At 48.1% G+C, this 25308-nt stretch overlaps 1 protein-coding gene across 28 annotated transcripts in view; it reads left to right on the top strand.

Annotated features, from left to right (window-relative positions):
• The window catches only part of Tacc2 (transforming acidic coiled-coil containing protein 2), a 228737-nt gene that overhangs the window by 114149 nt on the left and 89280 nt on the right, over positions 1 to 25308 (top strand). The gene's annotated exons all lie outside the window — the stretch shown is intronic.

Below are 25308 nucleotides of genomic sequence, written 5' to 3'. Positions count from 1 at the left end.
GGCTGGGCACAGAGGCCTGAGGTCCCAACTCTGCTCTTCTACAGGGTCTACTCCTTCCCCCAGCATTATTTCCTTCGTCCCTCACACCATGGCAACCCCATGCTGATCATGGTTCTTTATCAGCACTGTACTGCGCCTGGATTCACCTTCATCTCATCCTTCACAAGCAGCCTTTGCACTTAGACCAGGCTTGCTCAGAATCAGCTCAGGAGCCTGTGTACAAGGGATGGTCAAAATACACTGTGAATGTTTACATTAAATTTATTACAGTAAAGAGCACATTGCCACTAATCTTCCTCACAATATTCCCCCCTCTCTATAGGCTCCATGAGAGCCCACCTCTCTCTTGCTTATATAATGTAGCATAGGTATTTGGTTAATGCAGTAAATGAACATCTTTACAAGGTGTGATAGGGCTGGGGATTTAGCTCAGTGGTTCCGGTGCCTGCCTTGCAAGCGCAAGGTCCCGAGTTCGATCCCCGGTACTAAAAAAACAAACAAACAAAAAGAACTATTTCAGAAAGTGGCAAGAACAAAGCTAGGGGAGGTATTTTGAGGGGGAATAATAGCAATGTATCTTTTATTGTAAAAAAACAACACAACATTCACCATGTTTTTTGATCACACAGCCTGCATGTGTGTGTACACACATTCACACGTGCGCACACACACACACACACACACTTATGTCTAACTTTATACAGACACACATCCAGTACATGTTTATGTCTACATGTGGGTCTTTCTCTGTATAAACATGTACATACACAGTTTATACTGATGCCAGTAAAAATGGCTGCATTTTGCCAGATCTTGCATGGCACTGAGGAAGCCCTGGTGAGCAGGACAGACCCTGTCCCCTCCTTCCTGTAGCATCCCCTTTTCTAGGAGTCTCCCCAAGCTGAGAGGAGCCTCTATCTGAGCTTTGCAGCTGCCCATGCCCCAGTGTCACTGCCCTTCCCAGACACCTTTAAATTACTTACATCCAACTCCGTCTCCTTCTCAGGGGGAAGAACTGCTCCCCTGTAACCTCTGATACCTCAGCATCTAGCCTGGCCCGGGGCAGGATAATGTTGTAACTTGAAGGGATTAGAGGGGACCCAGGAAGTGTCTCCTTGTTTGGCTGCCTGGAGCAGGTGTGTGGTGACCCTCTACCTGGTTGTCTTCTGACCTGCAGGGGAGTCTAATGTTCTTACTCAGTGTCATAGCCTCATGAGAGTGTTGCCAAACTCAGAATCCAAGCTTAACACTTGCAGATGGTGAAGGTACAGGGAAATTAGATTGACTTAGAGCTTCTGGTCTTTTTGGTCCCAAATCATATGGGAATTTTGTTTTTATCTGTTTGCACAATAAATTCTTTTTGTCTTTGAGCTATAGGTAGGCATAAGTGGGTTCAGCTACCTCTCAAAAGTTATTGGACCCTTATTTAAGCAGACAATTAAAAATTGAATCATAAAGTAGAAACATTATTATTATTCTTTTTTAATTTAGAAAAGGGATCGCCCAATTCTGACTGACAGAATTCCTTTTTCCAGGAATCAAACTCAGGGCCTTGCGCTTGCCAGGCAAACGCTGTGCCACTGAGCTATGTCCCCAGCCCTACAGAATTCCTTTGTACCATTTAAAAGCTATATTGATGTTCTTGAGTTGAATCTATGAGCCAGTGCCTGGTGTGCTGAGTAAATGGGATACCCCTGTATATTTGCCAGAACCTTTGATTTCTAGTGTCCATCTAGCTACTGTTGGGCTGAACCACATGAATTGCCCCATTGGCAATTGTCAGATATTGACAATTTTGTATGGTTCAAACTAACAGAAGACCTTTTTTTTTAATGATTCTTGAGCTGCTTTATATGTAGGCAGATTTTGGCTTTGTGAATATATAGTTAAGTCTTGGGTGTCTGAGATCAACTCTCTGTGTCTCATACCCTTTGTATCCTCTTTAACAGTGGTCTGTCCCTGGGATGCACCTGGACCAAAAGTCCATGGAGCTCCTAGTGATGATGGTCGATATTTATGATTGGGATGTTCCAATCCAGATCTTCTTCTTTAGTTTTGAGATAGTGTTGATAACTTTTTCCCTAGTTAGTATTTTCATTCCAGCTTAAGTTCTGCTTGAGCCAAGTTTAAAAACAACTTCTCTCCTCCAGGCACAGACACCTTTTGAAGGGAAGGGAGACAAAAAGTTCCCAGGGAAGACTGACTAGCCAGTTCAGGGTTAATAGTGCAGGGACCCCCCCACACACACACTCACACTAGAAACCTTCAGGTCAGCATGTTTGGACCTGTTCACGTTCTCATAGGACCTGGCTGGTGTTCACATGCTGCTGGAGCTCTCTGCAAACTGGCAGTGTCTGGATGTGCCTGACTGGGAGTTTCCAGCCTGTTTGCAAGCCTCTTTCAACACCTTCTTTATGTAGTGTTCTGGTGGCCGCGGCTCATAAATACTTGTCCTGTCTCCCGGTACTGAGACTTGTTTTACTGAAGTTCAGGCTTCCATCAAACTGCTTGGTCCCTGTTCTCCAAACCAGCAATTTCAGGGCAGTTTCCTTTTTCCAGCCTGCTGTTCAGCTTTGGGCAGTGTCTCTGGCCTTTCACTTGCCCTGTTATGTGATCATGTGCAAGTGGGGATGGAAGAAGAAAAAATCAGGAGGCCTGTGAGGAAGGGCTGTTGTGCTAAATGCTTTCCAGATGGGGGTATGAAATAGGAGATAAGATGCTGCCTCCCATCTGGCCCGACAGGACGTGATATGTTCAGCTTGCACCTCGGGGGCCGTTATCACCCTCCCGTGACAGCCTGGGCCACTCCAGTGTCTGTCCATGGACAGGGCTTAATTTGGCAACTCCATCTGGTCTTTGAAATCACATGTGCTGTTAGTTCATTGAGAACCCTGCCAGGAAGGACTCAGAAGCCCTGAACAGAGAGTCAAAGGACACCCGTGGCTTACAGTGCCTTCCCATAGCTGGACTTGTATGGCATCTAGGCTGAAGGCAAGTCCTGGAGTGACTCTCTGTTGTGTGTGGGTACAGACTGTGACTCAGTGGAGTGACTGGTGGGGCCAGTTGTTTGTGAGGACCTTGGCAAGGCACCAAATCAGGGATGGCAAATGGATCCACTGGTAGTGGCTCCCCAGGGATCTGTGTAGAGAAGGATTCTGGGTCTGTGCAGCAAAGCCTAACAGGAAGGACTGCCATGATTGATAAGTCATGTCTGTTTGTCCAAAGTGTGGTGTTTTAGGTTCACTGTCCACTCTGTCCTAAAAAAAGGAAAAGAAGCTTAAGTTAACATTTCCTTAACCTTCCGAAAATATAAACACTCTACATGAATTTGAATTCAGCATCTTTCTTATTATAATAAGGATTGGAAAACTTTGATTAACACCTTCTATGAGAAAAGAGATCTGGACACTTACAATTAGAAGGGCTTTGCACACCCAGCCCAGTTTCAGACAGCATGACGGCTCCTGGAGGTGACAGGAGAATGCAGCGTGAGGAGCCCGCCTCAGTGCTCCGCTTTCTCTGTGCCAGATTTGGCAGCTGTCAGGTAGGTCCTCCCGTGGGCTGGAGATGGTACTGTGTATTGTCTTTAAGATGTGAAGGACCTGCTGTCCTGGGAACAGTGTCTTTAAAACAGTCACTGTTGATCACAGGAGACTCGGGCAGAGATGGAATTGCCCAAAGGTGTTGATAAGGAGCCTTTACTGCCTTCCTGTCACTTTTGGAGCAGATGTGCCTTGCACAATTGAAGGGGAGGAAGGGGGACCTTATTTAACTTCTCCTCGGGTCCAGGTCCAGGGTTGGCTTCCTGAGTGTGTGGCTTGGGCAGCCACCAACCATGCCACACTGAGAAGTACCCTGCACCCTGGTTCAATTCTCTGCTAGTTCTTCTTTGGAGTTGTAGAGACTTTTAGAATATGGGCCCTGTGGTTTCCCTTTGCTTTCATCTGTATTCCGTTTTGCTGGCAAATTATGTTGCTGGTCTTGCTCTACTTAGGCTCTGGCATGCCCAGGACATAGGACAATTGTCCACTGCCAGTGGCCTGCAAGTTTGGGGGCCAAGGGGTGGAAGGGAAGGGCCTGACTCTGTGGAGGACATCCACATGTGCCAGCTCCGTGCCAGGGCCTGGAGACCCACAGTAGCTGAGCCACATGGCTGCTCTCAGCTTGTGACCTAAAAGGGAGTAGGACATATTCGTGGGAAAAGTGGGATGCTCAGAAGTTGGGGGTCTAGCTCAGGTGGGTACTGTTACCTGCTTTGGCCGAGGGAGACAGGGTCCCCCTGCCTGAGCAAAGGCACTGCAGAGTGTCCAAGGGACTTGTCTGCTGCTGGGGGAGGGGCTGGTAAGAGCAGGAGCATAGGGTGGCCCCGAGCTGGCCTGAGGAGCCCACCTGCGGGCTGGGGCTTTCCCTGCACACCAAAGGCTGTGAGAAGTTGGAGAGGATTTTAGGCAAGGGAAGGACTTGACCAGAATTTGAGAGGGGTCATTCAGGTAGCTGTGGTGACATGGACCTGCGTGAACAAAACCAGAGGTGGGCATAGCAAGTTTTGCTCCGAGAGGGTAAGGCCTGGAGCAACAGAGTGGCCAGACAGAGAGGACAGAGTGTGGAAGAAGGAGGTGACTCGCAGAAAAGGGGGATGAGGGGCTCTGGGGATGGGAAAATAGGAGTCCAGCTCTCTGACTTCTGGTGCCGTGGCCTGGCTGGCTAGGAACACTGGAGGAGGAGCATCAGGAGGACCCAGGTGTGCTGGGTGTCCATGTCTTAGACTCGGTGGTGAGTCATCGCATTTCCGTGTTGGGACCTGACCTCCTTGGTTTTGGAGCACAGGCCTAGAGCAGGCGGTTGAGGAAGGGAGGCAACTTTCTTAATTGGGCTGTTGAGTCATTGTTTGGTGTCTTTGGCTGATGGGACCAGGCCAGGGCAGGAAGGGTGTGGCCATGGAGGACCAGGGCCAACAGAGGGAAGGGAGGAGGGAGCAGCAGGCTGGCCCCTCAGGAGCGTGACTGGTTTCTAGGACAGCTGGGAAGGCCAGGCTGCTGAGCTGAGGGGTCGTGGCAGTGGGTGAGCCTTAATGGTGCGGCTAGGGTGCTCTTGGGAGGGGCAGCAGTGGATTTGTAGTTTGTGGGTGTCTTCATCAGACCCTGAGGCTGGTGGCTGTCCTGGGGCCACAGGTCTAAAGCAGTCCGTCCCTCTCCTCTGCCAGTATTTCAAAGACAGATTCTTCCTTGTAGTTTGATAAGGGGATAGTGCCCTTGATGGGCAGAGTGGCCCAAGCTGGTATCCCAAGTACTTGAGAGGCTGAAGCAGAAGGATCACAAGTTGGAGGCCAGACTGGACAACTTAGTGTGACCTTGTTTCAAAATGAAAAATAGAAAAGCCAAGGGTTGGAGCTCAGGGGTAGAGCCCCTGCTGGGTTCCCTCCCCAGCACCACACACAGAAAAGTAGTACACTTAAAATAGCACAACTGCAACACACACAATATACCTTCCCCAGTTTGCATTAAATTAAATCTTAGTGGAAAGTATGTGAGTGGAGGGAGGAGCAGGACCAGTATACGTAGTCTGTTCACTGACTTCAAAATGAATAAAGATTGGCTTCCAGAGAGACAGCTCCCAGTTGCTTGCAGCATTCATTTTGAGGCATTCTTTTATAAAATAAATAATTTCAACCACTGTTCAGCTTGTTACACATAACAGCCTGACAACTAAGGTGTCACTTCCCCTGTAAACCCGTGTTGTGCTTCCACTGGGTTCTTTCCAAGCGCTTTGTGTAGCTTGTGTTCACTGTGGATTGGCTGGGATCGGGGCTCTCCAGACTCCTGTTTTTTCTGCATTTCCATGGGACCCCAGGGAAGCTGACAGTGGGCTCCAGCTCAGGCTCTGCTCCTGACACTTGGTCACAGCCTTTGGGATACTTGCGGGCTCACCACTTGCCTGTGTGGCGATGCTTCCTGTGGGTGGCCTGGCCGGATGTTGAGTCACTGTGGAGAATGAGATAGATGTGGCCCCGGTGCCCATGGGTTCATAGGTCTGTCCTGGGAGGGGTCTCCAGCCAAGAAGGCAGTGGGTGCTGGAAGCTGAAGGAGCCCAGGCTGATCGGGGCAGAGCCACAAAGGGAGGGGAGAGAGGGTTGAGGCAGGGGCTGGTCCTTCAGGGTTCGGGGTGAGATGGAGAATTCCTTCTCCAGGCTGAGGGTGGCAGCTGCCCTCCAGCACAGGATGCTAACCTCATTGGCAGGGCTTGAGAATCTGGTAGTGAGCAGGACAGAGTGACATAGAAACCCCCTGCTCCTGTGGGTATTTACCCCCGGAGAGAAGAAATGATCCTGCACCCCAAGGGCTGTGAAACCTCAAACCCCAGCTGCCACCTCCAGCCAGATTTCAGGCCCTCTGCTGAGTCACGTAATTCCAGCCCGCCGACCAGCACCCTGGGGACAGTGGCATGGATGGCTGCAGAAGCTTACACCCTCTGAAAACTGTTCCCAGGCTTTGTTTTTTTTGTTGGTACTGGGGATCGAACTCGGGACCTTGCACTTGCCTGCCAGGCGCTGGAACCACTGAGCTAAATCCCTGGCTGTTCCCAGGCTTTGGATGGCTTTGGTAGTCTTGGTTTTTGCCAAAGGGGATAGATAACCTCAGAACCACTGTGTAACTGCAAGCCTGTGCCTTTTGGATTTGGGAGTGTGCTCCCAGGGCTGCATGCTGGCGGTTCCTTGTATGTCCAGGAGGGGGCGCACACCCACTACATGAGGGCTTCAAACTATGGAAATCCTGGGGTGGAGGGTGTTTGTCTCACCAAGTACCCAGGCAGGATCCTCGGCTACTCATCAGCCTAGACTTTTCTCAGCTTCAGATTTCTGGGGCAAATCCTGGAGAATTTACAAAGTTGTGTTTTAGATCTCAACTGAGTTTCATTGTTTGTACAAAATTATTAAAAATCATCCTACTGGGCCGGGGATTTAGCGCAGTGGTTTCCACGCCTGTTATGCAAGCGCAAGGAGCCGAGTGCGATCCCCAGTACCAAAAAAATAAATAAACAAAATAAAATAAAAATAAAAATAAAAATCATCCTACAAAAATCCTGTCCTGCGAACAAAAAGCAAAAAGCCTTACACGGCGGATCCAGAACATCTGAGCTGTCAATAAAAGCTGTCAGCAAAACCTGGTTTTGCTGGAACCCAGTGAGAAAGGAATTTGATGGCCTGGCCAGGCACTGTAGGCCCGAGCTTCCACTCGGTATGCCCAGAGGCCTGGGTGGGAGCCCAGAGGAGCAGTGTGCTAGGTCTTTAAATAGCCCATTGGATGGGTGTAGGAGGGTTGTGTAGGGTGAGTGGCGCCTGATGAATGCACCATTAATGAGCGAGTTCCATTTGGAATAATTCTCCTATTGTGTGCCAGCACCTCCCCACCTGCTCCCCGTGCAGGTCTCACTCCTCCAGCCTCAGGACACACAGCTTCGCCTTCTGCCCCAGCTGCTCATGGAGTAGATGTTTTCACTGCCTCTTGCCAGGATCAGACCAGGCTTATAAGCAGGTACTGTACAAGTGCCCCTCTGTAGCAGCTGCCCTGGAGAGCAGGGATTGGGTGGTCTCTGCCCTGAGCTGTGGAGTGAGCTGCACTTAGGATGGCTTCAGTGAGGCACTGAGAATTTAGCCCTGTGAGGCCATGTCTCCGACCATCTAAGCCTTCCCCTTGGCAGCTTGCTGTTCATGTAACAATGGGATGTGCTTTGTGAGGCAGGGCTCTCCAGAGAGTTGTGTGTATATGACTGCTCGTATCATAGGGTTTCATTTACACGATATTCTGAACAAAAGGCAAAAAACAAGGTGGAATGGAAAAGCAATTACACTCCTGTAATTGGGAGTGAGATATCTTAGGTGATGGAAGTGTCCTACATCTTAATTATGGTGGTGGTTACATACGTGTATGTCTTTATCAAATTCTATGAAACTGTACTTTAAAAAAGTGAATTTTAGGGCAACCTACTTTCTGGTCCCCCTTCTGTCTCTCTTAGGCAGAAGGTTTCTTTCTCCCAATAAATTTTGCCTACTCTTAACCTCCATTGTCCCTAGAATTCATTCTGCGATTTTAGAGAACACGAACGTGCGTTTTGGATATTTAGCAGGTTTGGGAGTTACGTCTCTTCCCCTGTAGCAAGATGACCAGTCACCTGCACACAACACAGTGGTTCATATGTGATCAGTAAAAGCAGAGCTGAACCTGCCTGGACCAAAGTTCTTCCTTAAATGTAAAGGAATATGCTTCACTTCATTCACATAGATGAAATGCAACCAATAACCTGCGGGACCTCGGAGACCCAAATCAGAGATATCTCCTCCTCTGGGACCATGTCACTGATGCCCTCAGAGACATAGACTTGTCCATTTTACTAAGATTAAAGTAAAGAGATACTCCTGACCAAGTGTCCCACAAGCTGGGGGAAAAATTTAGAATAAACATTTAAAAGAGGGAAAAAAAAGTGAATTTTACTATCTTGCTCTATGTAAATTATGCTTGTTAAAAAAAAAAAAAAAGACCAAGCTTACCCAAGGGCTAGAGTCAATTTTTGATGAACTCTAAAGGAAATCTACCTGCCAGACGTTTCCCTGCTGCAATCTGAGAGGGCAGAGAGCATCACTGGGTCCTCTTGGCTCCAGCAGATGAGCGGTAGCCACTTGCTCCGGGTCTTCTTTGATGATGTCGCCGCTCCAAGCTCCCAGTGGCTCACACAGGGTGGCCTGGGTGCCCTGGGCCCTGGGATGTTTGTTTCCTGGAGTCCCCTCTGCTCGTGGCTTCTGAGTGTCACTCATTTATGCATGTGAATGGTCACCAGCATGGACTTGGCTGCTCTGGGCAAGGGACTGTGCTAGGGAGGGACACAGAAGGCATTCACTGCCCTGCCTGCATGGCAGGGGAGCCAAACCGAAGATGCCTGCATAGTGGTTGGACCCCAGACAGGAGGGAGTAAAGGTGGCCTAGTGTGCACAGCCAGGCACTTGGACGTTGTGGGTGATGCTAAAGATTAGGCGCTTGGTTTTTGTTTCCTTTGGTAGGACTTTTAAAAATTAATTTTTTAAAGTATAATTTAGGTTTATAGAAAAAAATGGAGACGGTAATGTGGAAAGTTCCCATTTATCCAGGCACATGGCTTCCTCTGTTAACATTTTAACAAAAGTGTGGTAATTTAGTACAATCAATGAACAAATACTGATACATTATGTTAATTGAAGTTCAAAGATTACTGTAGATTACTGAGATTTCCTTTTTGTAATGTCCTTTTTCTGTTCCAGGGTATCCTCTGAGATGCCACATCCCATGTTCCCTTTAGTCTCCTTAGGGGCCTCTTGGCTGTGGCTGCTCTTCAGACTTTCCTTGTTGCGATACTTCTGCAGTTGGGAGGAGTACCTGTTTGGTAGGGTGCCTCTTGTATGATGTCATTCTCAGGGTTAGACTGGGGTTGGGAGTTTTGGGGGGAAGATCATAGGGCGAAGTGCCACTTTGTCCCGTCATAGGGGCTCCTGATGGTCAGCGAGACTTCCGACTGTTGGTGTTGATCTTGGTTACTTGGCTGAAGTGCTGTCTGTTGGGTTTCTCCCCTTGTTCCCCTTTCCCTCCTGCAGTCTCTGGGAGAAGTGACTGTGTGTAGCCCCACATCTGCCTCTGTTAGGTAAGACCATCTCCCTGAATTATTTACAGTTCTTCTGCATGGATTTGTCTCTTCTTCCGCATTGATTAATTTATTCAATCATTTATTTATATCAGTATGGACTCGTGGGCATTTATTTAATGCTTTGGGCTATAATCCAATACTATATTTTATTGTGCAGATCAGTGTAGCTTTTTTTTTTTTTTTTTTTTGGTACTGGGGATCGAGCTCGGGTCCTTGCCCTTGCAAGGCAGGTGGCGAAACCACTGAGCTAAATCCCCAGCCCTGACTGCTGCACCTTTGGCCACTGGCTCCTTTGGTTTTCTTTCAGGTGTGTCCAGAAGCCCTGTGATGGCAGCAGTGTGATCAGATTTGCATTTTTAAAAGACCTTACTGGCTCTCTGACAAGGGAGGACAGGTTTCATGATTGACAGTCCCCATGCTCTGAGGTTCTCAGCTGGACAGGGTGGGAGACAGCTGTGCCTCCATTGCCCTAAGTAAAGCATAGCCTGCAGCTCCACTCTCACTGCCACTTTTAGTCATCGGGTGGTGCCCAGGACCCAAGGGTCCAAATAAATCATGTCTTTCCCCCTCTGATGTATCCCTGGCAGTTTTCAGTGCAATTTTCAACAATGCACAGATGGACTTTTCATCTCGCTGAAATGGAAATCACTGTTCCCCCAGCCTGGCCAGGATCTGGGTCCTTATGATCATGTGATGTGGAGATACATCCCCTTTGGTTCCCATTTCCAGCATGGCTTCTCTTGCTGGAGCTGGCTGCCTTCTGTGTCTTTACCATGCACACATGGCTGGTCACCGTGTCCACACATCTGTGGCTATATCTTCTCTCTTTGGCCTTGGAGGGGAGTGGTGGTACCCTGGGCACATCTTACTTGATTGACAGATTCACCGTTCTTACAAGCACATGGGGCGACTTCCCACAGCCTCCTGTTTCTCATGGCTGGTGTGGTATGGCTGACACAATCCCACATTTCCAGGAAAATGGCTTTTCTCCAGGAGTTGCGTGGCCCTCTTTCTCATGCCTGTTGGTACTTATTAGATGGTGTGTCCTGGGGAGAACACATGTGATTTGAGAGAAAGGGAAGGCCACCCAGAAGGCTGTACATTCTGCTGCTGAAACTCACCTGAAGCAAGGAACTTATCTTGGGAGGGAGACCATCCACTGCTACGGCCAGGCTTCTGACAGGCCCCCGGCTCCTGCAGCGTGGTCCCCCTGAGGCTGTGATGGTCAATAGATGAGCCGGCCCTGCCAGTCTATTTGGAGATCTGTAGAGAGATCATGCAGGGAGTCTGATAAGAACTTTCAGGAATGCAAGCCCTAAGCCTCTGCTCACTCCAAGACAGCCACAGGAGACCTCACGGGCTTGTGTCAAAGAGCCTGCTGCACTGGCACCTGGGCCAAGTGACATGGGAGCCCAAGCAATGTCATTCTTGTCTAGAGCTGACCTCCCAGTCTCCCTGCTGGGGGACAGTTGACCCTTAGGAATTGGTAACTTCGAAACCTGGCCTCGGGCTACCTGGATAGATCTGGAAGAAATGAGTTGGCAGAGGCAGTTGAGCTTCTTGCAGGGATAAAGCTGCTTTGCTGCTGGTGCTGCTGGCCCAGGGAATGACAGTCCTTGAACCCTGGCCCAGGGGCTTTCTGGGGGCTTGGATCGCCAGGCTTTCTGTTGAGATTTCCCATCCCTCTTGAGCATCCTGCTCTGACTGGCTCCCATCTCTCTACTAGTGCTCCCCCAAGGTTTGAAAGCTTTTCCCATGCAGGAGAGGAAGAGCAGAGACCTTCTTCCCACCTCTTCCCCAAGCTATAGAGATGAACCCCTTGAAAAACACTGTACGTCTTTGTATTTACAGGTCTTTTGCGGGTGTCCAGCCTCAGCAGTTTATTTTGTAGGCAGGGTCCTTTATTGATTTTTTTGTATTACTGTAATGAAATGCCTGAGGCAAGCTAACTTTATAAAGAAAAGAGGTTTATTTAGCTCGTGGTTTTAGAGGCTGAAAGTCCAAACAACATGATGCAGGCTCTGTCATTCTCAGGCTCTTGCATTCCATGGCAAGAAACAGGGAGTAGCCAGGTCTTTATTTGTGTGGTTTTTGTTCCTCTTCTTTTTTTTTGGTACCCGGGATTGAACTTGGGACCTTGCGCTTTTGAGGCAGGTGGTAGAACCACTGAGCTAAATCTCTGGCCCTCTGTTCCTCTTCTTATAAAGCCAGTAGGATGCAGTTATGGGGACTCCACTCTAATGAACTTATCTAGACCTCATCACTTGCCAAAAGCTTCACCTCCAAACGCCACAGTCAGATTAAATTTCCACCCCCTTAAGAGCAATTAACACGTAGCTTTTCGGATTATACTCCTGCATGAGTTTGGGGAGTAGGGTGGCACAAACCATATTCAAACTGTAGCCAATCTGGATGATCTTCCCTGTCTTGCCAAGGAAAGGTGTTGGGTTGTTGGGGCTGAGGGTCTCTGTGGACTGGACCCTGTACCCAGCAGGTGAGGTATGATCCGGTACCAGGTTCTTGTCATTCTGCCCAAAGAGCCACTTGTTCCAGAGCAGACTGGACATAAACATCCCAACTTCACCTCCTAGTGAGACAACCTGAGCCTGGTCTCTTGACTCCTGCTCAGTCCCCTGAGTGCAGACCAGTGCTCTGGATGCCTCATTCCGCTGGGTGTGTGTCCCAGGGGTTCCAAAGGCTGGGAACAGAGGGACACATTACTTCACCCTCCAGGAGTCAAATAGAAAGTGGCCTCCTCTGTCTGGGTGGGGACAGATGTGGGAGAGAGTGGGGGCGCAGGATCCCAGCCCTGCAACTCATTCGCTCTCCCAGGAGGGGACTGGAATTGGAGCTGGCAGTGCAGTGGCCAACAGGGCCCCCTGGCCCAACTCAGTGGAGCACAGCTGGGGAAGCTGTGAAGCTTTAGTCTTGTGACCCTGCCTGGGCTGGAGTCTCAAGGCCCCAGAGCAGCTTGGAAGGGAAGTCAACCCTGAGTGGGCTCAGCAAGAAGCAGATGGTGTAATGCGGATTGCAGGAACCAGGGCTCTGGGACAGTGTGGGGCACTTCATGGCCTGGATGGGGACAACTGAGGCCAGAATCCTACCCTGCACCCCAGCATGGCTGCCCAGTCACAGGTCTTAGTCTGTGCTGTGCATCTTGGGAGCCCTTGAGCCCTCAGACCCAGTAGGAAGGAGAGTTGCTAGGAGAAGGCCTAGTCTCGGAAGGCCCAAAGGAGGTGGAGAAATATGCCTGCAAACCAAGGGAGGAGCAGAGGCAGGGTCCCAGCGAGGAGGAAGCACAGGATGTTCTTGCCAGAGCATTCTAGCCCTGGACTCCACCGGCCTAAGTGCTGCTGCCTCTGGCTGGAAAGTCAGTTTCTGTAATCCTTTGGCTCCTGAAGTGGAGCCACAGGCTGCTGCTGTCAGGAGCGAGAAGGAAGTGATGAGTGCTTGCATCTAATGGGGTCCTGCTGTGCTCTCTGGTGCTCTCTTCTGCTTTGCTTGCACTCTTTAATTTATTTATCCATCCCTCCACCCTTCATCTATCCATCCATCCACTCAGCAGATGATACATCCAGGGTGGGCTCTGTGCCCTACCCTATGCATGATGTGGTGCAGGAGAAGGAGCATAAAGTTGGAGTGACATGGCCCTTGGCCCGTTTATGAGCTGTGCGCTATTGGACAAGTTTCATGACCTCTCTGAGGCTCAGTGTACCAACTTGAAAATGTAGCTAGTAGTAACCACCTCCAAGGGCTCATTGTGAAGAGTAAACTACAGGTGCAGAAGTAGCTTTGTAGTTGACAAGGACAAGGCATTCAGTGAGCGTTGGCTCCCTAAACCTCCAGCAGTGCCGGGGGTGCCGGGGAGGAAGCAGACAGAGATGGCTGTTGTGTAAGCAGACAGAGCATAATGCAATATGCTAAACTGTCCAATAAGGTTGAGAACAGAAGCACCTAACTCTGCCTGGAGAGGTTGGAAAGTCTTCCCGGTGGATACAGCATCTCCATTGGGTTTTGTAGCACAAATAAGTGTTTGATGAAGGTGAAGAAGGGCAAAGGTTCTTTGGGGAAAGGGACTGCTATGCCACTGCTTGGGTGTGTGGAGCAGCCTGCAGGTCCAGGGAGAAGCTAGAGGGGAAGGTGTCAAGGACATGTGCACCGCAGCAGGTTAGCCCAGAGTGGTAGGTGGTCTTCATATTTGGGGGCCATGCATGCAGACTGTTGGGGCAGTGCTGGGACGCAAGAAGTGAAAGGAAACTCATGTCCTCTTTCCAGCGAGAGTCAGGGTGGAGTTTGGTTTTGGGAAATATCTCTGGTGGCCAGGAGGAGGTTGGTTGGAGAGGAGAGGGTGGAGGTCAGACCACATGGTCCATGCAGGAACATTGGTGGCCTGCATAGAACAGTGGCCTTGGGATGGAGAGGATCTGAGTCTGGCTGGTGGCTCATTCACTCATTCACTCGTTCACAAATGTCTGTGGAGGAACTGCTCATTGCGGGCCTGATGCCAGGTGCAGTGGTGAGCTTATACACACAGGTGACGCCCTGAGAGAGGCTCTGTAGAGACAGTGACTACAAGGCTGCGCTATGATTCGGCAGTGGCTGCCAGAACAAGTCACCCAGGGCCCTGGGCTTGGCACCAGCATTCTTTCCCATGGTGCCCAAGGCTGGGGCTGAGGGCCAGAGGGTGCAACTTCGCATGTGTCCCCACCAACATGGAGACCCTAGTGTGTTCTTCTGGGCTCTGAGGCAAAGGCTGTGTGACTCTTTGGGGACATTCCCACCTCACTTCCCACCTCTGTGCCCCCATTCCCCCTCTTTGTGTAAATACTCATCTCATCCGGTGTCATTGTTGGGAGCTTCACAGGATCCTGCCCGCCTTTCTCAGGTGTACACAGCAACTAAAGACAGTGAGCAAAAGCAGATTTAAAAAAAAAAAAGCATGGAAGGTTTCAGCTTTGGGCTGGGGATTTAGCTCAGTGGCGCCACACCTGCCTCTCAAGCTCAAGATCCTGAGTTTGATCCCCAGTGCGCAAAAACAAACAAACAAACAAAAAAGATTTCAGCTTTGACCTTGAGGCGTTAAAATGCGCAAAGAAACAAGCAACAAAAAAGGGAACTTTTCCATCTTTGAGACCAGGACCTGCCGAGGGCTTCTCTGCTTAAGCATAGGGAGTTTCACACGGTGACTGGTCCACACACAAACATGCTTATGATCAGCACAGAACTCCACTGACTAGGTGGGATCCATTGCTTTTCCATTTTATTATATCCCTCCATTCCATTCCATTCCATTCTGTTTATTCTGTACAAAATGTTGGTTGATGGCTCAATCAATGACAGTATTCCCTAATGCGTGGAGTTAGCATAATTCCAAGAGGAGATGCTTGCTCCTAGGTTGGCATGTGGGACCTGTGGAGTTTCTGCCAGCAGAGACTGACACACATGTGCAGATGGACTTTGCTGGGTGTGTAGACTGGGCCATCCTCCACCCTCCTTCCCTGTGAGCAGAACTGTTGCAGGGCTGTCTGGCAGGACTCTGGATGGTACCTTCCCCTGCTGAACAAAGGAGTACAGAAGGGAAGGGTGGGGTGGCCTCCAGGCTGTGGCCGGAATTGGGTTTCAGGTTCTCCCTGAGCTCACAAAGTGGCAGGAGCGTTCCTGCTCCTTATGACAGCAGCCGACTGTCATCGAATACTGTCTGTACCAGCATCTCCTTAATGTCCACAGCAGCCCCAGAAGGCAGTATGTTCATTGTACCCATTTATAGGTGGGAATACTGAAGCCAGCACTTTGGCCAAGGTCACTGACCTTCAGCCATCCCTCCTGACTGAGGGGCTCTGGGCTTGGTGTCCCCAAAATGCTGTGAGAATCAGGAGCAGGGATAGAGTCCTCCTCAGCCCAGAGTGATTTCTTGCTCTTTCACAAAGCAGCTGCAGAGCTGTGTGTATTGAGTACTTGCAGTGTGCCCAGTCCTCCCATGCTAAGGTCTATCTGTGACCTCCCTGTTGTGGAGGGGAGGTAGTTGTTATTTCCACTGCACAGATAACACTGAGGCATAGAGGCCTGCGGGACTTCCCAGGCCCAGGCCTGGCTTAAGGCTTCAGGCTGTCACTGGACAGGGTTCAAGGAGGTCCCAGACCTGAGATAACCTAACCCGCCCTAGGTGTATGGGTTCGCTGACTTGTACAGAAAAAGAATTCTTTTTAGGAAAAAGAATTTTTAATTAGTAAGAGGCACAGGAAGGGTTTCATAGGATGGAATTCAAAAGTACCCACTCAAAGAAGTAGAGTATGGGCTTTAAGAGAGAGAGTTGCAGTATTTCCTGGAACTGGGAATGTTTATGTTTCCCTTGAGGGGTTGGAACCCTAGAAAAAGATGGCCCACCCTCCAGAAGGGTACTGGCCCATTTGACAGGTATGAGCCCAGTTTTTATTTTTTTTCTTATGGATAATTGAAGCATTCTTTGAATTCTCTCAACGTGTTTCTTCATCTGAGGATCAGGTTCCTGCTCTTTACTTTCTCAAGCCAATTTATGGATTTTCAGTATTCCTGAGGAATTTTGCGTGTAATGGGTCTGGAAAAAAAAGAGCCTAAATTAACCACGGGAATGTGATATGCATCACGTTGGTAGCTTCAACTGGGCCTTGGAAGTTGTAGTCTTCTTAAAAGTACAATTTGTAGTTATAATTTTCATTTCCTTTCTACCTTTTATTTTTTTTTCTCTCCTACCTCAAGGTGAGTGAAACATTTCCTCTCTTGTCCATTAGTCTTTTTGACTTAGATGTGTGAGGAAGAGGTTAATTCAAACCCTGTTGCTGAGCACCCAGTGTATTTTCCTCGGTAAACCACAAAGCAAACCAAGACCTGATTCTGGGGACGTAAGGAGATCAGTGACGGGAGCATGAGGCTGGGCCTGCGAGGGGTTACTTCAGTGAGTTTTCTTAAGCTCTGGGCTCCCTTGGAAATTATTTTACTTTCTGCCTTTGTCCTGTGTGTCTGTCGGCCCATCTGTCCATCCACACATCCACCTAGCCACTGAGATCCCCCATGTGTCCTGCCAGGACAAAAGAGCACACCACGCTGGGGTCTGTTCCTCAGGCACGGCAGCCACTGCCCAGTGGGATCTCACAGAAAGCAGGGACCCTTCATATCTTTCTGGTTTTGTTGCTTAAAGAGATATGACAAATAACAGGCCAGGGATTTAGCTCAGTGGTTCTACTCCCTGCCTTGCAACCACAAGGACCCGAGTTTGATCCCTGGTACTGAAGAAAAAAAAAAAGAGATAGACAAATAGCAAATGTATCAAAGAAGGTAGCCCTGTGTGCTGGTAGGAAACCTGGTCACGTGTGTGTCCAGAGGTCTCTCAGAGAATTTCCAGGTCGGCAGGATGAGGCAGACTAGGGTCATGGAAGAATTGTCTTTACGTGTACAATTACGACGGATCTGAGTATGTAGGGGAAAAATCCCTATCCTCAGACATTTAGTGCTAGTTTGCAACCAGCCACAGGCAGGCTGGGGGCAGAGGGAATAACAGACAAGGTCTCTGGGGTGGTTGTGGAAAGAGGGAGTTATTTTTAGGGGTTGGTAGCACATATAAGTGCTTGTACACACACACACACACACACCGACACACACACTGACACACTCATTCACTTAAACTCTGCCTGAAGACCGTGTGCTATCAATAGATGCTCACAGTTGCTATTTCAGGCCCAGGGGCTGGATTTCTGTTCCTTCGTGGAGCCTCGAGTCAGTAGTTCCCGGCCTCAGCACCTGGTTTGAACTGCCCTGCTCCCAAGTAGGGCAGCCAGTGTCAGGCTGTGTTGATGCTTGGAAGGCCTGGAAAGAAATCCGCCCCAGAGCAGCTGAGGAGGGGCGGCCTCTCCTCGTAAAGAGCAGGGTGGGGCAGTCACAGCGCTACTGGAACTGTGAGGTGAGGACCAAGAGGTTGGAGCTCCTGAATTTGAAGCTTTGCGTGTCTCTCTGGGAAGCCTTTGCACCCGAGGGGACCTCCCTGGGGCCCTCCAGAAGGGCAGGCTGCTATTCTCAACCTGTTTCTCCAGCGTGGCGGGAGAAACCAGCTTTGCTGTCCATTTCGGCAGCTGGGAAATCCCATTTCTGTTTACACCCCAGTGCTCCTTAAAAGGCCTTTTATTCCTAGTATAAAAGTAGCCTCTAAAACCAGTAAGTTAAAGCTTTAGAGGAACTCGGCCAATTAACACATCAGCATTTATTTCAAACCAAATATAATATCAAAGCTCTTTTAATAAGAACCAAAACTTCTTCATAGTGCTTCTGGAATTTTCTGTTCTTCTTGAAAATAGTTCCCTGAGGAGAAAGATGACTTACACTGATTATATTTTTAATCCTAGACAGAAGCAATTACCTGGCCCAGGTGAGTTTTTTCTTTTTTGGTACCGGGGATAGAACTCAGGTTCTTGAGCTTGCGCAGCAGGCAGCAAAACCACTGAGCTAAATCCCCGGCCCTGGCCTAGGTGAGTTTATTGGTTCTCTTATTTTAGATTTGGAATGAAACTTTATTTCTAAGTACGAGCCTCAACTCTGGTGGCCAAATGCCTGCCTGAGCCACCCTGTTTGTTTTTGCCTATGATTTTTTTTTGGTACCGGAGATTGAACTCAGGACCTAGCGCTTACCAGGCAGGCGCTATGTGCCTATGATTTTAAACCAATTTATAACTTTAGTTTCAGGAATGGGGGAGAGTCTGGCAAAATTGTAAGAAAATTGTTTAGCACTTAAAATGTATCCACTCAGTGAGTCAAAGTTTCAATGGTTAATAGTACGAGAAAATGTTTGATAACCATGTGTTAATCCTTAGAGTGAATGAGGAATTTGGGCCACATTTTTCTCCCAAAGTTTCAGGGTTACGTTTTGTGTACTTCACTCTTGACTTTTGCAGCTCACACAAAGGCACTTTTCCGTACACATTCAGGAACGTCTCTCTGTACTTCCGTGTTCATGTCCCTGGTGGATGTCTCTTCTTCAGTTGCTCACAGGTCTGACTCGGCCAGGCGCTGCTTTTCATCGGCTTCAGGTGGGTTTCTCGAGCCATTCATCAGGATTGCTTTCATTGATTTCGTGACATCTTGCATTTTCTGGAGGCTTGCAGTTTTGAATTTTTTTTTTTTAAGTGGTACTGAAGATTGAACCCAAGGCCTTCACACTGAGCTACATTCCCGGCCCTTGTTTACTTTTTATTTTGAGACATGGTCTTGTTAAGTTGCCCAGGCTGGGCTAGAACTCACCATCTTCCTGCCTCAGGCTCCCAGAGTGCTGAGATTAAAGACATGAGCCACCACGACCTGCTGGTTTTGCCTTTTATTTTTGGTACCGGGGATCAAACTCAGGACCTTGAGCTTGCAAGGCAGACATGGTGTCACTGAGCTAAATCCCCAGCCTGTGGCTTTGCCTTTTGATCTGTGTATGTGTGCCCTGACAGTCAGCAAGTCTGACCGGGTGTGCGGTGTGGTGGTGTATGCCTTTAATTCCAGCACTCTTAGGAGGCTGAAGCAGGAGAATTGTGAGTTCCAGCCCAGACTGGGGAACTTTGTAACCAGGGCTGTAGCTCAGGGTGAAGGCCTTGAGTTGAATCTCCAGTATTGTGAAACAAAAACAAAGAGACCATTGGAAAGACCTGTGAAGCCAAGAGGAGTATTTGAAAAATGACCAAGTCTGTTAGAGGTTTTTGTGGAAATGGCCATATAAAATCAAACACTGGATTGGTGGAAGGATATTGTTGGAGACATCATCTGTTGCATATGTACAGTTCCCTGGCAGAAGACATACAGGAGAGAGCATGTTAAGAATGTCAGTCATGGGGCATTGGATTTAGCTCAGTGGTTCCACCGCCTGCCTCGAAAATGCAAGGTCCCGAGCTTGATCCCAGTACCCCAAAAAAAGAAATGTCAGCCATAAGAAAAGTTACTAACCCATGGAGTGATCTTGTTTTGTTTTTGTTTAATCTGCTGCATTTTATATATCATGCAATTGATCATCATTATTGCCTCTTTTTCTTTGGCTGCTGGGAAACTTCAAACCAGACTTGCAGCCTGTGCCAACAAGGGCTTAGGTAGGTTCTTGTCGGTTAGCCTCCAGCTTTCATCTGCTTTTTCTATTCACTTTTCCTTTAGCTCCTTTGGATAGCAAGCTGACATCCTCTTGACATTAGTTGGGTATATTTTCTAAAAAGTTATCTCAAATAGTGTTGCCTACCATTTCCATCTCCAGTGAGCTGAATTAATTTGGTAGGAAAAGGAGGAATTTTGAGAATCTTGTTAAGTCTTGCATGGAATTTGTGTACCTGATTTCTTTTTCAAATGAGATGTGACTTCTCCTCACTTACTTAACTTTTTACACAGCTCTAGGATTTTCAGGGTCAGCCAGCCTTCTTGACTTCCTTCCTCTCCGCCTTCCCTCCCTTCCTTCCTATAGCTATCAAAGATTGTATCATGAATTTCTGATTTTAAAATAAAAGTGACTGTCATCTCTTTTTACTGATGCCTTTCCTTGCACATTTTGGATTACCTTCCTGGGTCTAATAGTAAAATCCTGAACCTTGAGCTTCTACCATAAGTGAATTACAAGGATGCTTTCTCCTTGAAGAGCAGTCTTGGAGCTATCCATGCCTACAAAGAACTTTGAAAGGTCCCATGTGTGAATGTGGAGCAGGTGGTAAGGGAGGCATAGACAGATCAGCCCTTTTCAAGGAGAGAATGAGAAAACCTTCTGGAAAAGAAGATTTTTGTCTGAGCTTGTGTGTAGCCCAGAAAAACCACTGAGACTCCCTAGGGCGAGTGTGAGATGTAATGCTGGTGTGTAAGAGATGCACAGACTACACATGCTGCAGAAATAAAGGAGCTCACCATGTTTCTACCCTTTCTCTATTCATTGTAAGATTGAAGACTTTCCTCATGGCCCCAGGTCTTCAGTGTGTATGTATGGGGCTCTGGATATACATGGACACCATTCATGGCTGGTGAACGGGGACATGACACAGACACACAGATAACCTGAGACTAGCAAAGCAAGGTAGAGCCAGAGCTGGCTGTTAGGAGAGTGGGAAAAAAGTCTGGGCTGTATGTGAAGAAGAACCCTTCCAGGAGCTGGACAGTAGCGATGCCATAACGTTCAGGAAGAATTAAGAGAGATGAAAGATATGGGGAACTAGTACCTCCTTGGCAGTTAAGTCACAGTGGTGATCCTGCCCGGGCTCAAATGCAGGATGGGGCAAGTGACAAGGTCAAAGCTAGGAGGTAGAATTGGGACTTTTTCCTGAAGGTAGAGGACAAGGTTTGAAGCTTTGGAGCAAGGCTGAATGATGTGAAAGCATGCCTCTCAAAGTCCAGGAAAGAGGATCCCAGGTTTGTAACTTGCTTTTCCTGACCCGCAGCCTGATACTCTCCCTGTGGCTGCTCTGCTTCATAGTCTCCTGTTCAGGTGGATGTACGGTGCTGGACTTGGGCCACATGGCTTCCCAGCTCTTAGAATTTCAGGCAGGTAGTGCATGTGCTGAGTGCATTGTGTGGGTGATCAGAAAGTGCAGGGCACAGTTGTATGACGTGGGACTGGACCCAGGCTATAGGCAGAGGGTTGAGCTGTGAGTGGGCAGTACTAGCACCATCTCAGCCTGGAGTGTGTGTAAAGGGGCTCCCTGGAGAAGAGGTCCCGGGCTTCTCACACGCTGCCCACCACTGTGTGCTGAGTGGGAAGGCTGAGGGCTTGAAGGAATGGGACCATGCCCAGGCCCGTTCTCCACCCTCTATTTACAGCCTTAATTTCTCTGGATGGGCTTTCTTGCCATCTGACCTACTTTCCTTCAGTGTGTGCTTGGGCTAATTTGCAGCTCAGGGGGCCACTGGTAGTGCTCCTAGAGTCTCGCTGCTATGGCAACTGGAGTCTGCCCTAAAATTGGAGGCCAAGTTGGGGCTGTTTAAGTTTGTTTCTCTTAGGGTGTCAGACGTGTTTCAAATTACTGGTCCTTCCTAACTGTGTCTCTGACCCTTGCACTTTTGTGGGATCCTAGAGCCTGCACCACAGGTTTATCTCGTGGTTACAGGGATTTGTCAGACTTGCTGATCTTGCTGGTACGTGCCAGTAAGCAACGTGAGAGTGGACTCATCTGAGTCTCCACGTACAGGCCAAGGCACAGAACAGGTGCACTAATGTATGTAGATGGGTAAATGTTTTAGAAATGATGCTTTATTCTTTGATTTATCCAGGTTTCTAAAGTGTCTTGGGACATCATAAGGACAAGTTGTGGTGGAGCCCGTCCGTGTGGCCTTGGCATGCCTTCAGGGCCCTAGAACACTTATACTGTGTCCCAGAGGCCTGTAGAGGGGCTGATTGAAGTCAGGGTCTCACTGAGGCTGGGCTTAGAAGTGTTGGGCACCCCTTGTGTGATCTGGAAAGAACATGCTCTTCTGGAGAAGCCTCTGTCCCTCACAGAGCAGCCAGGGTGGAGTCAGGGCTTGGAGTGGGGTGGTGAGGAGGGGAGGGGCAGCCAGCCATGGGAAGCTCGTGGGTAAGCAGAGGGGAAAGAGTAGCCTGTGTGGACTGTAGATAACTGTTGTTGTGGATTCTGAGCTAGGCCTTGGCCCTGGCCAGGGCCTGGCCCATGTGGGGGCTCAGTGGATGTTGTAATAAATAAGGGAATGAGCGACTGGCATGCTAACTGCTTGCGTTCTAGAGGTTTTTTTTCTTTTTTGGTACCGGCGATCGAACTCGGATCCTTGCGCTTGTGCAGCAGGCGGCGAAACCACTGAGCTAAATCCCCGGCCCGAACTGGTAGAGGTTTTTTTCCTAACTGCTTGCATTCTAATGCTTTTATGTTTTTTATGTTTTTTTGTTTGTTTGTTTTATTTTGGTACCGGGAATGAAACTCGGGTCCTTGCGCTTGCGCAGCAGGCGGCAGAACCACTGAGCTAAATCCCTGGCCCTCTAATGCTTTTAGATTAATCAGTGCATTCTTATTGCACATATCCATGATTTATCCCTTATAAATGGGGTGAATTTGGGCGTGAGGACAGGGGGAGAAGAAGGGGAGGCAGTAAGACAGGCAGGAGTGGGGAATGTGGGAACTGTAACCTGGCAGCAGTGAATGCCTCTGTAGGCCTGTGAATCTCTGAGCTCTGTTCAGCGGCCCTGGACTGTTTTGGGTTTTTTTTGGGTCTGATTTGCTAGTTTTTCTATCTTCTGCTGTTGTTCCTGGTATTATCAGTGTATCCTGTCTTAAATCAGGTTGCTGTAACAAAAATTCCGTAGACTGGATGACTAAAACAGCAGACATCTATTTTTCATAGTTTAGGAAGGAGGCTGAGAGTCCAAGATCAGGGTACCAGCTTGGTCAGGCTCTTGGTGAGGTTATGTGCTTCTCAGGAGTGGGGAAAATTTTGTGTCTCTTCCTCTTTTTATAAGGGCATTAACTCCATCCTGGGGAACCTTCGTGGCCTTATCTAATGCCTGGTCTCTTCCCAAAGGCCCTCCTTCCAAATATCATTCCACTGGGGAATAGGGCTTCAGAAGATGAACTGGTGGGGACCATAAGCATCCATGTCATAGCACATGCCTTTTCTTCCTCATTTTCTTCTATTTTGCATTTTCTTTCCTTCCTTCCTTCCTTTCTTTCTTTCTTTCTTTCTTTCTTTCAGGGTCTTGCTATGCAGTTCAGGCTGGAACTGAACTCACTATGTCGGCCAGGCTGGCCTCAAACTTGCAGCAATCCTCCTGCCTCAGCCTCTTGAGTGCTGGGATTACAGGCATGAGCCATTACATCCGGCTGCTTTGCATTTTCTGAAGGCTAAATAACTAAGTTTATTTTAAATTGTGTGTAAAGTCGGCATCAAAGACTTTTAATGGAGGTTCTGAGAGGTTCTTTTTATAGAAGAAAGCACACAAACTTGTAATGTGTTTGCATCGTATTACTAGTTATATCAGTTTTAGTTGCATTGACCTCAAAGGTGCCCAAGTTCTGCTTGTTTCTACCCTGGTCTTGGCCATGTTTCTAATTGGTGAGATGGTGTGAGATTCTCATTAAGTAATATGTCACTATGTCATAAGTTTTTGGTTGCTGGGATTCTAAGTAAAAGCCCTTGACTTTAATGATACTTTATTTCCTTTTAACATTAAACTTAGGGTACTAAAGTGGTCCTGTGCTTTCTTAGATAGTATTTAATTTGCCCAATGCCCTTGCAACATAGATCTACTTTCTCCTTTGCCAGCTGCGGAAGTAGAGGCTTAGTACTGTTAAGCAGTTGAATCAAGGACACTCAGCTAAGAAGGGAGAAGTCAGGATTTGAACTCTAGTCTTATTTCAAAACCCTCTCATTATTGCAGCAAAACCCCTATCTACTAAGGAGTAAGAACACTTTGACAGATCAGTGATTTTACGTGTTATGTAAATCACAAAAGCCAGCAGACAAGGTCTAATTATAATTCTTCATTTTTTTCCCCATGTATTTTCCTAGTGCCAAATGTGGCTGAAAGCCATTCCGTAGGTGCCCAGGGAAAAGGTCATGTTCCTGAAAATATTAACAGTCTAGATTATCATTTTTGAGAAAGGGCTGTTTTCTGACACAGAAATGAACCTGCAGGTGCTAAGAATGGTGACAGGATGCACAGTTTGCCACCAAATGACACCAAGCCTTGACAGTGAGTGATGAGGTGTATTCCAGAGTGGGTTTTATCATGCTACCTCCTGACAGTTCCTTTCCCTGTGAGGTTGACATAATCATGAACTATTTTCATATAAATGCAAAAGTAAACCTTCTTAGTGTTTCTGGGAAATTTCATGTTGGTAAGTCCTGGGAAATAATTATGATAGTCTGTTGTTTTGTTTGACACTAATATTAAATACGAATAGAGGGTCTGGGGATTTAGCTCAGTGGTTTTGCTGCCTGCTGTGCAAGCACAGGGACCCGAGTTCGATCCCCATCCCCGGTACAAAAAAAAAAATATATATATATATATACGTGTATATACACACATATATATATAAATAAATAAATACAAATAGAGGAAAGTCAGCCCCCACGAAGCTCTAGACTGCCCTGACATTGCAAGTGGCAATCCCAAATGTGCCCATCTGTTTTGGTACATGTCTGGATGTCCTCCCACCCCAGGCTCCATGCGCTCATAGGCAGGGTTTTTAAAAGGTGATTGAATCGTGGGGGCGCTGTAGCTAAATGTGATGCTAGCAAGTGGGGCCTGGTTGGAGGAGGCCAGTCACTGGGGCTGGGACTTGGAAGGGTAGAGCTATCTCCCTGGCTCCTCCCTTTGTTCTCTGCTTCCTGACCTCCATGATGTGAGCAGTTTTTCCTGTGTTGTGGCCCCTGCCATTCGTGCTCCCTTGGAGCCAGCAGACCTTGGACTGAAACATAAGCCAAAGTAAGCCTCTTCGTCTTTAAATTGTGGGTGTCCAATATTGTGTCTCAGCAATGAGAAAGTGACTAAGACACCATCCAAACATCTCTAGCCAGTTTTAGGACATGTTCACTGTATTGAAGGAAATTTTAAAATGCTTTGAGTAGTTTTATTTTGATTTGATTTTTCTTTTGACCACAATTTAGATACATTTTAGGCCAACTGCCCCATGGGTGAAGAAATAGAAGATATGAAAGTCTTCA

Source organism: Heterocephalus glaber, unplaced genomic scaffold (assembly GCF_053883595.1).
Source record: "Heterocephalus glaber isolate CG9 unplaced genomic scaffold, H.glaber_assembly_v1.0 deba00001497, whole genome shotgun sequence".
Classification (NCBI taxonomy): Eukaryota; Metazoa; Chordata; class Mammalia; order Rodentia; family Bathyergidae; genus Heterocephalus; species Heterocephalus glaber.
This window is presented reverse-complemented; position numbering and strand designations above follow the sequence as displayed.